Genomic DNA, 18380 nt, shown 5'->3' with positions numbered 1-18380 from the left:
AAGCAGAGGGTCCACCCCTGGAAATCACCTATTCCAAGCTGTCTTGTTGTCATGTTTGTCCTGCAGCTCTGTGGGAGCCAGCTGACCCTGGGGCAAGGTGCATGGACTTTTATTAAGGCATGAATCAAAGGTCAGTGTAACGTGAGCAATATTCATGGGCTACACCCCTTTCTCTTTAGCTTTCTGAAGTCTGGACTCTGGAACCTCAGGTTTCTAAAGAGAAGTGGAAGGGAGATGACAACTGTTCACTTACGGTATGCCTGGCACCTTGCCATACAGTCCTCATAACGCAATGAAATAAACATTATTATCTCCATTTTTTTTTATACTAGGGAACTGGGGCTCTGAGAGATACAAACATCTTTTTTCAAAGTCACAGGACTTGTCATGGGTGCCTGGGTCTACCTACCCCAAGCCCCTGCTCCTACACAAGTATCTCCTGCACAGGCTAGGTATACATCAGAACCTCCAGAGGAGGGGTCTTGGGATCTTAATTTTTTAAAAAGTCCCTCAGGCTCCTTCGATGGCCAGCCAGGATTGGAAGCTTCTGCCCTGCACCGTGTGGCTTTCCTAAAGACTTCATGGGACATTTGAAGCAAAACGAGAGAATAGGAACCCACCCTTGGAACACGACCTTAGCGAGATTTATGGAGTATTACTTAGAAGCTCTGACTTGTGTTAAATGGCTTTCTGGCTGTGATGCAAGTCATTGAACTTCTCTGAGCCTCATTTCCTTGCCTGTACAATGGGGATCCAAATGCTTACCCTGCAGAACCATTACAGGGTTAGGGATACTACAGTAGATGACTTAGTGTACTGCACGGCTCACCTGGCCACTGAATACATGGCAGCCATTAACACGATTCCCTGCATCATCAAACCTTTTGTGGAGAGGAGTTGGGGGATAGTCAGCTTCTCTGTGGCCCATGTACCCATTGCTGAGCCCCCCCCCCACCCCGCCCTTGGCACAGCCCGTCCCATAGAAAGAGCAGACTGCCAGGCACTCTTCCTCCGGGGAAAGCTGGGTGTCCCCGCAGGCCACTGGGCCCTGGCCCCTGGTGCTTGCAGCTCTGGCATGCGGTGCCACTCTCTGCTTTTCAGCTGGCGAGCAGGCCCCCCTCCCAGACTGGCCGAGGGGCAGACCGGGCAGGGGGAGCTGGCAGGGAGAGCTGAGGAGGCTGGCCCTGTGCCCTGCTCCTCTGCCAGCTGGGTGGCTGGGCCCGGCAGCAGCTTGGACTAGCTCGAAGGCCCAGCAGGGGCCTCTGTGGGGCGGCAGCCTCCCCGAGCCCCTCAGCTAGCACCAGGCCATCTGGTGCCTCTGTCCCCTTTTGTGTGCCAGGGGGGAGGAGGGGCAAAGGGGGAGGAGACAGATTTCTCTGGCCAGCTCTTTTCTGAACTGAGCAGGAGAAGCTGGAGGTAGAGGGCACGGGGCCTGGGAATGAGGCGCAGGGCCCTCTGGGCTCGGGGATCCGCAAGAAGGGACGGGGGTCTGAGGCGTGGAAAGGGGCAGGCTCACAGGGAAGGAGGGAAGCTCAGAGGGAACAGGTGCCGTGTGCCAGGGGCCTTGGTAGGGAAGCTACAAGGGGAAGAGGCGAGGGAGCGAGACAGAGGGAGAGAGAGAGAGAGAAGGCGAGAGCGAGCTGGGTGAAGAGGAACCCGTGAGTGGTGCAGAAGAGGGAATAAAAATGTGCAGAAAAGAACCAAGTCCAGGTGTAGGAGAAGGTACGCAATAGATCTCCTTGGTGGGTGCGTGAAGCCGCTGCCGTATTTCTGTTCTAGGAAAGAGGAAGTGAGAGCGTGTGGGCCGCGGGCCCTTCCCTGGAGGCCCGTTAGGTGAGGGGGTGCTGGTGGAGCAGCCTGGCTTTCCGGTCAGAGCAGCCCCCGGGGTGGGGGTGGGGGTGGGGAGGCGGGCGGGGGTGGGGGGGGGCGGGGATAGGCCTGCCCAGCAGCTGCCCAGGTTGGGTCCCAGGCAGAACCGCCACCAGGCAGAGACTTTCGGGAGGCATGTGATGGCTGGGCTCTAGGGTGAGGCCTTGGCAATATGCCCTTTGACGTGGTTCACTTGGGGAGGAAAAATGTGCATTTCTGAGGCCGTCGGAATGGATTTTAAAGAATTTCACATACGGGAACTTAGAGTGGCTTTGAGGGAGCTGTCCCGTGTCAGGGGCTGGAATATCCCTTCTCTTCCATGCAGGCCCCCAGGCATGAGTAAAGCACACACAGAAATCACAGGGGTGAGTGTGCGGCTTTGTGCTTCTCTGGTTCTGCCTTTGGGGGAAAAGTCAGGCAGGACACAGAAGGTGGTCCGTTTTCTCTGCCGGGGACAGGACAAACCAGCCTTGGGTTGGAAGCATCTTTCCCCCTGGCGCTTCTCCTGTCAGACTGCATCCCTGGACGGCTCTGAGAATTGCGCTTGCTTTCCCTCCTGGGGTTCTTCTAGGGTCACCCCTCCCTGGGCTCTCTGGCCCTGAGATGTGTGTTCACCCTCTTGCTTTCCCAGAAATCTGCCTTGTCATCTGCATAAGGCCTCATCAGCATCTGTCTTCTGGTCCCCTCTGGAGAGTAGGACTGAGTCACTATCACCTTCTTCTTCTTCTTTTTTTTTTTTTTAAGATTTTATTTATTTATGAGAGACACAGAGAGAGATAGACAGACAGACAGACAGACAGAGAGAGACAGAGACAGAGACACAGGCAGAGGGAGAAGCAGGCTCCACGCAGGGAGCCTGACGTGGGACTCGATCCCCAGTCTACAGGATCACGCCCTGGGCTGAAGGTGGCACTAAACCGCTGAGCCACCCGGGCTGCCCCACTATTACCTTCTTGAAGCAGAAAATCCGCACTGAACTAATTCTTGACTGAGGCACTAGGAGAACCCATACCGCTAATATGATTGATTTCAGGGCAAACTGGTCCATTTAGCACCCACCAACATGGGATTTCTCCCCCCATTAAAGTCACTTAAAGATTCTAGGTTGGTTGGAGGTTCTGGTTGGGGTGGGAGGTACCCCAGAGTGGCTGTGCATATCCTGGCTCTGGCCCTACTGGACTCTCAGGGGCTCAGTGAGGAGCTGTGGGGAGTAGGGTGGGTGATGGGGAAGCGCTCACTGCCAAAGAGGCTCCTGTGTTTCTAAGAAGGTCAGGCTGTAGAGTAGAAGCCACCCTCCCCCGCCCCCGCTCCCTCCCCCCCCCCCCCCCCAAGTAAGGAGCCACCAGATGTAGTGGATGGACAGCCGGAACCAAGCAGGGTCTGACTGGAGATGTCCGTTCACGAGTGTCTGCAGGCAGGCTCACAGCTGGCTCAGCTGAGCCACCTGAAGGAAGAACAGAGGTGACTTTGTATCAACGGTGATTTATTGAGCACTTAGGAAATGCTGCCCAGTTGGTCCTCACAGCAAGCAGGAAGGTAAGGAGGTCATGGTCCAGAGAGGCTAAGGGACTCTCCCATCATCCTTCAGCTAGTAAAGGGCACTGCTGCTGTTGAAACTGTGGCCAGGGGCCTCAGAGGCCGGGTCCGTCCCCTCTGCTGAGCTGTGTTTCTGGCCAGGCCTCATGGGAATGCCATGGCAGGCAGGGCCAGGAATGGCTTCGTGGAGGGCCTTTGAAATGAACTTGACAAATGAGCAGGACTTGGACATTTGGAAGGGTGATGCTTCTTCTGAGTGGAGGAAATAGCAGGCACAGACGCTCAGGGCCCATGTGGGGATCTGGGCAGACTGCTGAACACGAACAGGAGTTTGGAAGGAGACCCAGCCTGGGAGGCAGGTTGGCGCCATTTTGTGGAGTTGGAGCCACTTGGAGGTTTGCTTCCTTCGCTAGGGGGTGGGGGTCTGATGAAGGTTTGGATGAGGGGAATCTCGTGGTCAGGGCTGTCCTGGCAGGGGTCTGAGGGGGAGCTGAGGCCAAGGTGGAAGGCTAGGTCTGTGGGCGGTGGGGAGGGCAAGGAAGGAGTGGTGTGTGAGCAGCCTGGAGGAATAAAACACACACTGCGGTGCTGGCTAGGAGGATGGCGTGGGTTGTTTATAGAAATAAGGAAGTCACAGAGAGGAGGTGCTTTCGGGTGCGGGGGAGGGGACAGAGAGGAGATCAGACTTTGAACCTGGGGAGGTCAGTCATTAGCTGGACTTCCAGGTTGCCACAGGGAATAGCAGGGGCGCCCTGATAACCCTAAAACCTTGTTTTGTTTTGTTTTTTTTCTAACCATGGACCTATTTTATTTTATTTTTATTTGTATCAAGTGATCTTTTTCCTGTCACATTTTATTTATTTAATTTAATTTTTTATTTTTATTTATTTTATTTTTATTTTTATTTATTTATGATAGTCACAGAGAGAGAGAGAGAGAGAGAGAGAGGCAGAGACACAGGCAGAGGGAGAAGCAGGCTCCATGCACCGGGAGCCCAACGTGGGATTGGATCCCAGGTCTCCAGGATCATGCCCTGGGCCAAAGGCAGGCACCAAACCGCTGCGCCACCCAGGGATCCCTATTTATTTAATTTTAATTTTTAACATTTTAAAATAATTTTATTTAAATTCAATTTGCCAACATATACTATATGCCCAGTGCTCATCCCATCATGTGCACTCCTTAGTGCCCATCACTCAGTTACCCTTTCCACCCCCCTCCTCCCCTTCTGTAACCCTTTGTTTGTTTCCCAGAGTTAGGAGTCTCTCATGATTTGTTTTCCTCTCTAGTTTTTCCTCACTCAGTTTCTCCTCCTTCTCTTATGATCCCTTTCACTATTTCTTATATTCCACATATAAGTAAAACCATATGGTAATTGTCTTTTTCCGATTGACTTATTTCACTCAGCATAATACCCTCTAGTTCCATCCATGTTGAAGCAAATGGTGGGTATTCGTCTCTTCTGATGGCTGAGTAAGATCCCATTGTATAGACCACATCTTCTTTATCCATTCATCTGTCGAAGGACATCATGGCTCCTCCCACAGTTTGGCTATTGTGGACATTGCTGCTATGAACATTGGGGTGCAGGTGTCCCGGTGTTTCACTACATCTGTATCTTTGGGGTAAATACCCAGTAGTGCAATTGCTGGGTCATAGGGCAGCTCTATTTTTAACTTCTTGAGGAACCTCCACACTGCTTTCCAGAGTAGCTGCACCAGCTTGCATTCCCACCAACAGTGCAAGAGGGTTCCCCTTCTCCACATCCTCGCCAACATTTGCTAAAACCTCATCTTAAATGTCCAGCTGCTTCATTCTCCCCCAAGGTGCTGAGCTCACTGGTTGGGATTCTTGGACTTACGTTTTGTGTCTCCCAGTAGCAGCAGAACCTTGGATGTCCTAGGAGCTGAGAGGCCTAGTTACCAGCTGGTGCTAAGGGACAAAGACAAAAATTATACAGTCCCTGCCCCCAGATATGGGTCCTCAGGCCTTCAGGGTCTGAGGTTACAGATGAAGGGTTACAGATGAAGAATTTCCCTACTGGGCTCCTCCTGCAAGAGCTCCCCTCTGGTTTTCTCAGGAAAGATGTTGTCCACCCTTCCACAGGGGCAGGGAGGTCAGCAGTGGGGCAGGGATGGCATTTGGGCTCAAGGGTTATGACATTGGCCATGCTTAACTGGGAGGAAAGAGGCAGCTTCCTTCTCTTGGCTGTACTTGGAAAGGGGAAAGAGACAGTGATCCGGGCTGTTGACTGGTCCTGGTCCCTCCTTCACCAATTCTGGAGGTCTCCTCAAACCCTCCACCTGGACAGCTAAGAGACTTGAACCTAGATCTTGGATTTGGGTTAATCCCCTTTCTTAGTGAGGAGATAGAGCTCTAGGAAGAGGCAACCTATAAATAAGATCCACTCATTCCTGTTTTTCATCCAATAAGTATGTATCTAGTGTCTACTCTGGGTCAAATAAAGGATAGGTCGGCTGAGGTCCTGGCCCTGAGGGGGGCCTGATGCATGCCCAGCAGGGACCACCGAGGGCTGGGGGTGGTGTCCTCACAGAGAACACAGTTTCAGCTAAGTTGGGAAGTAAGTAGGGAACTGTCCAGTGAAGGGAGAGGAGAAACTGTTCTCAGAAATGAAAACAGTAGGAGCACCCCCAGAAATCCTGATTTCATGGGTCTGGAGAGGGCTCAGGCACTGGCATTTTAACAGCTCCCTAGATGATTCTAACTTGCAGTCAGGGCACCACTGGGCCACCTCTGGTTCGTGTGCAGAGTCTTGCTAATTGCAGGCTCATCTTATTCAAGGAAGAAGGATCAAAGCTGCTGAGCATGGTGGGAGGAAGGAGAACAGCTGGTCTGTATCAGTTCAGCCTGGTACCCCTGCAGGGTCTGAGCCAGTGGCTTCAATCCCTCTCCCCTCTTGTCCCTTGTTGCTACTGCCTTGCTCTGGCTTCTGCTCTCTGCAGACTTCTGCAGTGGTCCCCCACCAGTTCCCTGCCACCTGGTTCCATCCCCAGCAGGGGTGTCAATGTGACCTGTCCCCTGAAGCCTGAGGGGCACACCACTAGCCATCTGACTGTTCCTGGCCTGGACAGGGTGCTCCAGCCTCCCAGGGGCTCCAGCGAGAGCCCCTTCGCCACAGGCACCGGGCCCTCTGGCTTCATACCTTCTGTGCTCACTTCACAACTTCTCCTCCCAGCAAAAGAAACCCTGCATTTATAGCTCCCTTCCCGCTTCTGTTTCCCTTCCTGGAATGGCCTGCATCTTCTAGGTCTGCACTCCCAGCTTGTCCTTCGAGGAGGCCAGCTGACCTTCCCAGGAGATCCCCCGGCCTCTTCTTGAGTTAAGGGCCCTGCCTAGGCTCTTAGCTTTCCTCCTGTTCCTGGCCTGCCCTGTGTGTGCACAGTCGTGGGAATGGTGACACCTCTTCTCCCCCACAAATGCACACTTCTCCGGCCACCGCCAGCTCTGCTTTTGTAAGGGAAGGAAATTACTCTTTTTCCTTCTGCACACTTTAGGTGCATTGACTGGAGCCCTCCAAACCAGACTGAGAAAGGACAGATTAACAAAAGAAAATACAGAAGGTTATTACACATTGCACGTACACATGGGAGCACTCAGTGATGAGTAACTCAAAGGGGGGCATGCAACTTGGACTTACAGAGCATCTTAACGAAAGAACAATACACTTGTAGAAAAGTGACAAGACCAAGGAAGAGGGATGTTGGCTTCCAAGGGTAGCGAGCTGTGGGAAAGTGAATATCTGGGGGAAATTAAAGGCAATTGAGGGCTAGTTGGTAAAGTTTGTGCAGCCTTCTTCTGGTGCCTTCTCGGGGTTGAGAAGAGTCTTGAGGGGTCTCTGGTGAGTAACTTCTGATCTTCCTGGGAGAGAGGGGTGCGGGGGCCTCTTTACAAATTTATGCCTTGATTTTGGGCAAAGAGCAGGAAGGTGGAGAGCTTTTCTTGCAGTTTCTCGGTTGCCTTCAGATTCAAGTCCTTACACCAAAGCGGCCTATTTTGGGGTGCTGTGTTCTGCTCCCCTGCACTCTCCAGGCCTGATAGCCACCAGCACACAGCAAGTACACAGGGGAAGACAAGGATGATCATGCCACTGAGCAGAGTCAAGGTGAAGGTGATGGCAAATGGCCTCACTGCAGATGGACGTGCATCTGGGCTACTCTCCTGATTTTAAATGAGGAAATTGTGCTTCCCCAGAACATGAAAGACTTGTCATAGGTCACTCTACAAATGTCAGAGTTGGCATTTCAGGCAATGATGCCTCAAGAGTTTTTTTGGCTTCATGCTGACAGCACTGGACTTTCATGGGGGAAGAACTGAGGGAAGCTGCAGTGTTACCCCTACCTTTCCTCTGCCTTCCACATCAGGTGTTTTTATACCCCCGGCTATTTTCTCCCAATTGCCTGACTTTATTGTAGGTGATTTATTTTTGGCTTTCACCATCGAGCCCTCTGAGGGCCTACTGATAATTTCAGAGACTCTCAGAGGCCCACGCCTTGTTTACCATCCTGGCCAGGAGCCAGATTCTTCAGAGCCTTGGTCTCAGGGCCAGGAAGACTGGGAGTAAGCATGCCTTGCAGGAGGGGGCAGCGAGGGACAGGGAGTGGCAGGATTGGCTAGTGGCTAGTGGTGTGTTTCTGCCCCGGAGTCCCTGGACCTGTGCATTTGAGTGTTAGCAGCCTGGCCTGAGGCTGAGAGTGAGGGAGACAAGCCTGGGCATGTCTGCTGGGGCAGGTTGGCCAGGGGCCCAGTCATGTGAAGACCTCAGAGATCCCTGGGAGCTGCTACTGGATTCTGAAGTGTGCTGAACTGGAGCTGGGCCTGGAAAAACGTCTTAGGGGACAGGAGGAGAGCTCTGTTCTAGGGGAATCGGGGGTATTGAGGATGATGATGTAATGATATGTAATGATAATATGGTAGCGGTGGCTATCATTTAGTGAATGGCTCCTCTTTGCTGGGCACCGTGCTCTGGTCCTTTATAGGTATTAGGTCATTTTATCCTTAGAACAACACCTTGAGATGAGACTTATCCCTACTTTCATATTTTACATTTTGCAGCTTACAGATGGGGAAACTGAGGCTCATACCTCTGGTCATGTGGAGCACCACATGTCTGAGCTCCTGACTTAGCCTTTCTGGAGACTTCGAGAGTCCTCCTGGAGACACCCAAAGATACGGGATGGTGTCTCCGGGGGTGCCTGGAGCAGGTGTGGCTCAGAACCAGCCAACTATGGATTTCTATTGTTATTATATCTTAGACTGGTAGGTCTGGAAATCTTGGGTTACATTTATAGGTCTTTAAAAACAGAAAAGTTTTCATGCTGGACTTTAAAAGAATATACTTTCTTTAGCCTTTGCTTATAAGGAGGTAGGCTCTCTTTAAACATCTCTTAAAAGTGCTTCCTGCTATGACTCCTCTGGGCCATTCTACTATGAACTGGCACAGACACGAATAGCTTAAACCCTTCTGGGCAACACTACAGAAGAAAATAAATCCTGGAGTGTCATAATTGGCCACAAGCTGAACATGAGTAAGCAGCAGAGATACTGATTTGTAAGAAAAAAGCGGATTTGCAGCAAGTGTGAAGTGTGCAAAGGGAATTAGCCCCCGCCTCTCAGTGGGGTAAAGCAGAGGAGCTTCCTCCACGTTGTGCTCCAAGGGTTTATTTATAGGTCACTTGTTAGGAACTTGGAACTCTTTCCTTCACAGAATCATTGTTACAGATGGAGGCAAAGTTCTGAAGCTAGCCTAGAGATGCGTGCGGCTAGCTCAGATCCTCGTATCTACAGTGAAACAATAGGAGAGAGCAACTTAGCTGTGATGGATGTGCACCATTCCTTTGTCATGACCGGGAAATGCCCCATCGGATACTTGATGAGGGGAGTGATGATGTCATGCAAGAAACACAGCTTCTTTCAATTTTCAGGTTGTTAGTACTTGGCACACCTCTGCCTCTTCCCACCCCCTTCCCTCCCTTCTTTCTAGAAGGCTTTCAGCTCTTCCCCCAAATCAGTTGCATGTGTGTGCACACGTGCACATGAGCGTGCGTGTGTGTACACAGACACACAGCAGGACAGGACACCTCTCCCAATCCCCCCTCCTCACCTGTCTCTCCGACTCCCAGGGTGAGATGAGATGCTCCTTCGTGCATTTTCCTAAAGTCTGACAATGACAATATGACAAAAATCAGTCCTAGCTCCAAAATCTCCCTCTCTCTGAATTGTGCCTCCATCCTTCTTCTGCCTTCCATCTGCATTACCAACACCTTGGGCATCATGTGCTGTGGAGACAAGGGCAATGGCCTGAATGGCTTTTTTCTTCCCACTCCCTCTCCTGCTCTAATCCTCAGTTTCATTTTCCACACAGTGGCCGGAGCGACTTTTGACAATTTTCATCAGGTCATGTCATCTCCCAGCAGGTTGAGTGAAATTCAGCTCTTACCCTGACCTTGCCAAGCCTGGGTGGTCTCCCTGCCCCCAGGCTCCCTCCTGGCCCTGGGCTTTTGCTCTTTCTTAGCCCTCAGCCTGGACCACTTTTTCTCCCTCCTGCCTCTTGTCATCTGACAGATGTCAATTTAAATATTAGCTGCCTCCTCAGAGAAGTCTTCCTTGTTCTCCCTTTCTAAAAGGCCTCCTGCTGTGTTCTCTTATGAGATCCTATTTATTTCCTTCAGAGAATGTAATCACAATCTGCAGTGCTCCTGTCTGTTTCCCATGTCCTTGTATATTGTGTATCTTCACTGGAATAGATTTTTTTTTAAGTAGTCCCCACATACAGCGTGGAGTCCAGTGCATGACCCTGAGATCATGACCTAAGCTGAGATCAAGAGTCAGATGTTTAACCAACTGAGCCACCTAGGCGCCCCCAGAATGGAATTTCGAAAGCCTGGCCTCGTCCAGCCTGTTGATCACTGTAGCTGCAGTGCCCAGAACGGTGCCTGACAGTGAAGGTGTTCATAAATGTTTACAGAATGAATGAATGAACCGAAAGTGCATTAGAGAGAGCAAATGAAAAAAATGTTTTTGTAATAGGGAAATTTTATGCAATGTGAAGAGATTTGGGGGAGCTGGATGCTGCATAAGCCCCCAGAATCCTGCTGAGAGAACTGGCTCAAAGTTGAGGTCAAGGCATTTTGTATGATGCCTTAGTGGTTGGAGGGCATCCAATGGTTTGGGTGAGAAAGAGGCTTAAAAGCACAGATCCTGGAGTGAGTACCTGATACGAGTGGTGTAGGGGGTGATGTTTCCAGGTGAGTGACGGGGGGTGGGGGTGGGGGGGGTGTCACCCTTGGCTTAGACCTTGTTGCATCTATGCTTATAAGTTGGGCTATGTCGTTTAAACATGAACAACAAGCTCCACTTTCCCATCCTTGTTAAGTGGATTGAGAGCAGTATGGCTGGGGTGAAAACAATCATAGTTTAATTGGTTTTAAATATGCTAACGCCTGTCATGAAAGCACAGTGATGTGAGCAGATGGGAGCACACCTTTAGAGGGTGTGACCTTTATGCCACAAGGTGGGATGAGTAATGAGTGAGACAGACCCTTACAAGATAGCTAAGGGTTGTAGTTATAGAGGGTCAAGTAGAGATCTTGGAGAAACAGAACTCAGGACGCAGAAAAGATAGAAGAATGCAATGAGAATGGGACATAGAAGAGCTAAGTTCTTTTACATGTTTGTCTTGGGCCATGAGAAAGAAACAAGATATTATTATTCATATTATAATAATGGATTTTCACTCTCAGGAAGCAAAAGGTTCCTACTCACTGAATCAATGTCTTTGTGGTTTCAGAGGAGCTCCGTATATCCCAGAACAAAGAAGTCTTGCTCAGCTTCACATTTTAAACTAGATTTTTAAAATCCATAGCAAGCTAATACTCAATAATCTTGGGAGCCTGGTTCTTTAGAGGGAGAAGGCTTTTACTTTTCAAGAAGATTCCTGTTCTGTATTGAGAGCAAAGCTTGGGGGTCTGAGCATAGAGCGATGGGTTGAGCCATCATGCTGAGAAAGAATAGAAGGTTTGACACAAAAGAAGTACCTGCCCTGTAGAAAAACTTATCTGCTGCCGGGAGAAGCTTGGAGCAAGATTCAGAAGGGATGAGAAGGGTGGTAACGCGCTGTGTGCCCTGCCCACCAGCCAGATGGGAGTAGGGGACCAAGGGGTAGAAACAGCCCAGATGGAGTGGCAGGAAGTAGAAAGTAGATTTGGATCACTGGGAAGAAAAATCCTTGTACGGGGTACCCATGGCACAGCAGAAATGCTGGCAAACTGTTCCACCAGCGGGAGGGCCTGACACCGTGGCCCTTGCTTCTTCTCCAGAACTTCCCAGGCGATGCCTAGGAGTGTATAATGTGGCAGGGAATTAAAAGCCAACATGCCTGTTGAGGGGTGACTGGGTCAGGGGGATGGACCCCTTGGCAGAGTCTCAGAGTAGACAGCCAGAGCTGGCAACAGAGGGAAGATGTGGCTGAGCCTTGGTGGGTCAGTGAGTGATGCCGGGCACACTGAGGAGGGGGCCCACACCGCAGGGGGATGGCCAGACAGCCCAGGAGTACTTATTAGGCATGGCCTACATGGAGGCCACAGGTCATGAGCATCTCAAGCCGAACTGGACAAGGGGTAGGAGAAGATGTCGCTTAGGCTCAGCACATGGGAAGCCATGCAAAGGTTTTCATTTCTAACAAGATAAAAATGAGTCCCCAGCATATTAAGACCCATGAAGTAAAATGAAGGGCTATGGTCTGGTCCCATTCTCTGGGCCACTCAGCTCCCTTCTGGAGCACTACAGTCATGGGGGTGTCACTGTGAACTGCCAAACCAGACTCCATTCAGAGAGTAGTGAGAAGCTGCCACATGAGAGTAAGTAGGAAGGAATCTAGAGTGTGTCGTCAGGAGAAGGACAATTCAGGAGTGACACACTGCTCAGGTTCTCTGTGTCCCTGAGGGCAGACTCAATATGTGGACATTACAGGGAGAGAGATTTCGGCTCCAAACGCAAAAGAACTATTTAATAATTCTGAGCTGGCATGGGCTGAATCAGGACACAAGCACTTCCTGGAGTTGATGTCTCCTAGCGGAAGCCAGGACACTATGTAGGCAATTTACACATCTGCTTGGACAACCTTTAAAATGTCTTCCAACCTTAAGGTTTTGTGAATTGCTGAATGAAACTCTAATTTTATAATTTGTGACTCAGAGGAGGCTCTTAACTTTGAGTCAGAGTATCTGAGTAGTAAGGCCCAGCTTCGTGGAGTCAGATCACCCTGGCTTCTGAGGCTGGCTTTGTCACTCACTAGCTGTGTGACCCTGGAGAGTTTCTTCCACCTTTCTGAATCTCCCATTTTCTCGTCTACGAAAGGGCAATACCTACCCATCTGGTGTTTTGATCTTTTATCATATTCTTTCACTTAATGCTAACAAAAGCCTGCCACACTCTAGATTCCTTCCTACTTACTCTCATGTGGCAGCTTCTCACTACTCTCTGAACGGAGTCTGGTTTGGCAGTTCACAGTGACACCCCCATGACTGTAGTGCTCCAGAAGGGAGCTGAGTGGCCCAGAGAATGGGACCAGACCATAGCCCCTTCATTTTACATCATGGGTCTTAATATGCTGGGGACTCATTTTGTTTGAGAGAAAGAGAAAGAGAGAGAGAAAGAGAGAGAGAGAGAGAGAGAGAAGGGGGGCAGAGAGGGAGAGGGACGTGAGTACAGGACCTTTGAAGTGCTTTAAAAGCTCATTACTATCTAGCGGTTAAATTTTGTCTTGGTAAGACTAGCTTACAGAGCATCAGGTTTAATGCAAAGATGAAACAGACCGTGATATGGTGTGGACAGATTCTGACTTGAATGCTCTTAACAGGGAAGGGAAGAGAAGGGAAGGGTCTGATCTGGGGAGGAAGGGAGGCCCCTATGACTATGCTGGGGAAGGGGCAAGAGAAAGTCATCCCCTGAAGGCTACAGATAGACAGCTCTGGCCCCGTTCCTGGGTTTCTGGCCATGGACTGAGTGTGGCTGTGGAAGTGCCCACCCTCTAGTGAGAAAGGAGTGGGCCTGGACAAGCCCCCCAATTTCCCTGTGACTGGGGTACCACAGCCGTACTGTATCTGGAACAACTCTCAGATGTGAGGTGGGCAAGATTTTCTTTCAGCTTCCCTACACTTACTCCCCCAGCCCCAATTCCTCCTTACGTTCTGCCTTCTAATTCTTCCTTCACAACTTAGTTCCTTAGAAATACCTCAGTTTGTTCCCCAGGAGGTGTGACTGACAGAGCTGAAAGAGCCACCTCTCCCAGGGGCACTTGGGCTCCCAGCCAGGACTATCCCGGGTGGGGTGGGGGACTCTCTCCTCAGCCTACAGGGACAGCGTGAGTGGGAGTGAGCCCTGCTGTGTATCTCTGCCCAGCTGATGTACTCTGGGCCAGGTCCCCACTGTCTTGAGCAGGGGTGGATGGCAGTAAAAAACCAGGCCCAAAGCCTTGCCTGGGGGTGGGGGAGTGGCTCCCACTGTTGGAGGAAGTGAGTGAGTGGGTCCTGCCTGGGGCCTCAGGCTGACTCAGTGATTCCTGGAAGGTGTGATGTCATGGTGACATCGCAGTTCCCCACCCCAACCGAAGTTAATCGGAGAGTGAGCGACAACGAGTGTCTCTCATTGGCATGAGGCCTCCAGGCACCAAGCCCCCCAGATCTTGCTTAATGCTGCCTGCATTAATAAATCTCTTCTCCAGATTCCCACAGCTCAGATCATTTGTCCCTACAGGGATCCCATATTCTGGGCAGTCTTGATTGATTTTAATAATTTAATCTCTTTGTTTTTCCATGTAAATAAATTCAGAGGGACACCTGGGTGGCTCAGTTGGTTGGGTGTCCAACTCTTGGTTTCAGTGCAGGTTGTGCTCTGGAGGGGAGGGAATGGGTCCTGGGATCAAGCCCTGTATCCAGCTCTGAGCTCAGTGTGTGTGTGTGTGTGTGGGGGGGGGGGGGGTCTGGTGGTCTGGTTTAGATTCTCTCTCTCTCTCTCTCTCTCTCTCTACCTCTCCCTCTGTCCCTCCCCATGCTCAAGCTTGCTCTCATTAAATAAATAAATAAATAAATAAATAAATAAATAAATAAGTCTCAGAAAAAATAAATTCACCAATCATAGAAAATCATCCCACGTCTGACCATGCGACCTGAGGTTTGGGAACCTGGAGCCTCTGGCGGTGCTTGATCAGAAACCGCAGAGCACCTGATGATGTGCATCTTTGTGTCCTCCTGCAGTTTCACATCTGCGGTCTTCAACAGTGTTTTCTCTTTTTCTTTTTCTTTTTCTTTTTTTTTTTTAAGACTTTATGTATTCATGAGAGAGACAGAGACACAGGCAGAGGGAGAAGCAGGCTCCTGGGGAGGAGCCTGATTCAGGACTCGATCCCACGACCCCAGGATCACACCCTGAGCCAAAGGCAGATGCTCAGCTGCCGAGCCACCCAGGCGCCCCAACAGTGTTAATAGCTTTTAAGTGTCAGCTGTGTTCTTTATTTCTTCAGTCCTCTCCAGGACTCCCAAATGGGGCTGAGGATGTGAGCAGTTGAAACCGCTTGTGGGGGAGCTAGCTCCCCATCTTGTCCTCTCAGGGGCTCCCTCCCACCGCCTCATGGAGGATGGGGCATCTGCACCGACGGCCTCTGGCTGGGTGAGAAGGAGAGGCCTTTCGCTCCTGGGGGGGTGGGTGCCCCTGGGGAGTGGGTGCCCCTGGGGGGTGGGTGCCCCTGGGGGGTGGATGCCTTATTGAAAGGTAAGAGCTGTCAGTCTTGGTTTGGAAAAACCCCACTGAACTTGATGGGACCAGGAGTGCTTCAAAAAAACCCTCCTCCCTGCTCCCCTGTTCCCCAGTGACTCGACTCCCCGGGAGGCTGAGTGTAGACCCGCGTGGCCTCAACTGAGTCCTTTGTCACCTGGAGTCTGAATTCCAGCCGCTCCTCCTCGGTCCTCCCACCCCAGCCGGGCTCCAGCTGTTTCCAGGGGCGCCCGGGCTGGCCTCACGCTGCCCGATGCTGCCCCCTGCAGGCGGTTCTGGAGCACAGCGCTCACCCCCCTCCCACCCAAGGGGCTGCAGGCCCTGAGCTCCTGCTCCCAAAGGGTGGCTTTTCATCACCTAAAGCTGTTAGAGCAGCTAATAGCCCATGAACAGGGAGAGAATGAGGCTTCTCCAAGTGAATTGGGTGTTGAAAGACACTGTGAAAAATGGTGGAGGTAGTGAGGGTGACCGGTGAAGATTTGCATCTGAAATGAGATGACAGGGGTGGGGGTGAGGTGGCACAAGAAGGAACCAATGTTTGCTGCGACCTTGCCATTTACATCAAGGCTCACAACAATCCGAGTGGCAGATGTTCTGAGCCCCTGCTTAAGGAATGATGGAATCGTGTCTTAGGTTAACTAACATGAGTGGTGGGGCTAGGACCCGAACTCAGTGACCCCAGAGCTCTATGACATCTGATGTCCCATCATCCCATGCTAAGAGAGCAGAATCCTGCCCAGGAGGAAGGCCCCTTTATCTATGGTATGAATGGGGTTCTTTGGAATGAAGATGAAATTTTAACAGCATTCTCTTCACTAAGAGTTTTAGTTAGAGCTTCCACGATGTGATTTTAGGGATGCTGGGAAGGTCTCCCTACCTGAAAACATATCCCCAACTTGCCCAGCACTGCCCAGAATTTCACTATAGAAGAGTCATTCCCTCAATTAACATTGGCTACATGGGGACTCTGGTTAACCGAACGTGATTCCTGGTGGGTGGGGGGTGTGGGTAGGGAGTCACATATTAGACCCTTACATCTTACCTCAGTGGGGATTAGCTTGTCACATTGCTTTGTTCCTGTGACAGAGAATTAAGGGTGTGGGGGAAAGTGGGGACAAGGGTATCTTTGTCCCCAGCTACATGCTTCATCTTCTCCCCCACCCTCCTCTTTTTCTTTGATGTCACATGGGCCCGGAATCTTCAAGATATCCATCTGTCCCTCCTCCATCTAATTGATCAAGAAGTCATCCCTGGCCTACCTCTTAAGTGGTGCTTGGCTTTCTCCTGTGCACACTCCCAGTCTCTGGTCAGCTTCTTCCTGACTGGTTCCTGGGGCAGCAGTGGAAGAGAGCTTTCTAGAATGCAGATCTGATGCTGCTGCACTTCCTCTTAAGATTTTCCGCATTGCTTAAGAAGTGCAGACTCCTTAGTATTTTATACACACCCCTCAGGACCTCATTGCTACCCCTCTCTCTAGCACCCATTCTCCTTTGTCTCTATACATTCCTCCATCACCCCCACCTCCAGCCCATTTCTGCCTTATTATTTGACATTTTCCTTCTGTTACTTCGTATGTTCATTCATATCTTCGTGCCTTTGCCTGGGCTTTGTTTTTATCAGGAAGGCCTTTCCCCTTCGGTGCTCAGCTGACCGCTCCTTGGTGAAGCCATCCCTGAGTCCCACCCACCCCCTCAGCCCCCCGGAGGAGGTGTTTTGATGTCTCAGTCTCCCCCACTAAGCTGGATACATAAACGAATGAGTGAAGAGTAAATGAAGTCAGCTGATGAGCGGGCTATCCATTTCAAAGGATGTACTGCTGTTTTCGACACGAATATGAACCCAACTGTGGCTACATGCGTGAATGCTGCTGTGACACACCAGATGTGCATGCGTGTGCCTCGGTGGGCTACACTGGCTCTGTTATGATAAGTAATTTGACGGGCCTTGAACTTACACAAGCAGAATAGTAGTTTCAGAACATTGCCATGGAGACGGATGAGGCCTCAAGCAGCAGGGTACCACTTAGGCAGTGACAGATTTTACAGAAAATGGGCTTAGATACACCTTTCTTGTAAAAAAAAAAAAAAAAAATCCTCCAGCTAATGGGAAGAGTGCTTCAAGGCGGAATGAAGCCTGGCACCCCCCGTGAACAAAAAACCCCTGAAGTTAGGGAAACGGGACGTAGCAGGGCAGCCAGAAGGTGAATGCTTAGCGATAGACCGAAAGACAAAAAGAGAACAAGGATGCTGAAGCCCTGACACGATGTTGGAGTTCCAGATGTTGTCAGAAAATAAACAGAGGAAGAAGACATTTCAAATATATAATTACGTTAAAGAATATGGGAAGGGAATCCTGTTGTGTGGAGTGATGAGATATCACACAGAATTGTCAGGACTGGCGGAAACTTGTCCCAGGGGCTTTGGCAAGGTATTCATCATCTATGACATAAGGAGAACGAACATCTTCCAATTCTCCTCAATCTGCAGAGAATGACCTTCCCTGCCTGGTAGAAATGTGTTCTTTCAAGGATGAGTTCAAATGGCTCCACTCTGTGGGTGAAGCCTTTCCAGGCGGGGCTAATCACTTCCTCTGGGTGGCTCCTCTGGGGGCTGCTCTTGTCTCTGTTCATTGCTTTGTTGGTGGCACTTATTCTCACGTCAGCATCAGCTAGACTGCGACCCACCTGAGGACAGTACCCTTGTCCAGCCATCTTTAACCCCCTGACACCTAGAGTGAGAAGATGAATTGTCCTCATCAATCTGTGCATTGAAGTCCTGACCCCTCAGGACCTCACAATGGTCTGCCTTCAGAGAGAGGAGTAAGGTAAAATTAGTCCATTAGAATGGGTCCTAATCCAAGCTGACTGGTGTCCTTAGAAGAGGAAATCCAGGCATTGGCGACCTCAGGGGCATAGGTGCGGAGGGGAGACCACGTGAAGACACAGCAAGAAGGCGGGCGTCTGCGAGTCAAGAAGAGAGGCCTCAGGAGAAACCAACCCTCCTGACACCTTGCTCTGGGATTTCTAGCTTCCAGAACTGTGAGAAAAATGCATTTCTGTGTTTTAAACTGCCCAGTTAATGCTATTTTGTGATGGTAGCCCTGGCTAACTGATACACAGAACTTCCTAAAAAAATGTTTTTCTGGGACGCCTGGGTGGCTCAGCAGTTGAGCGCCTGCCTTTGGCC

The 18380-nt window shown here is 50.6% G+C and overlaps 1 long non-coding RNA gene across 1 annotated transcript; it reads right to left on the bottom strand.

Annotated features, from left to right (window-relative positions):
* Positions 1-4600: 4600 nt before the first annotated feature.
* Positions 4601-16529, bottom strand: LOC144315244 (uncharacterized). Its single transcript, XR_013380992.1, has 3 exons — positions 16455-16529; positions 9527-9583; positions 4601-5337 (listed from the first exon to the last, which is right to left on the bottom strand). It is a non-coding gene; the product is annotated as an uncharacterized LOC144315244 (long non-coding RNA).
* Positions 16530-18380: the final 1851 nt, after the last annotated feature.

Source organism: Canis aureus, chromosome 6 (assembly GCF_053574225.1).
Source record: "Canis aureus isolate CA01 chromosome 6, VMU_Caureus_v.1.0, whole genome shotgun sequence".
NCBI lineage: Eukaryota > Metazoa > Chordata > Mammalia > Carnivora > Canidae > Canis > Canis aureus.
This window is presented reverse-complemented; position numbering and strand designations above follow the sequence as displayed.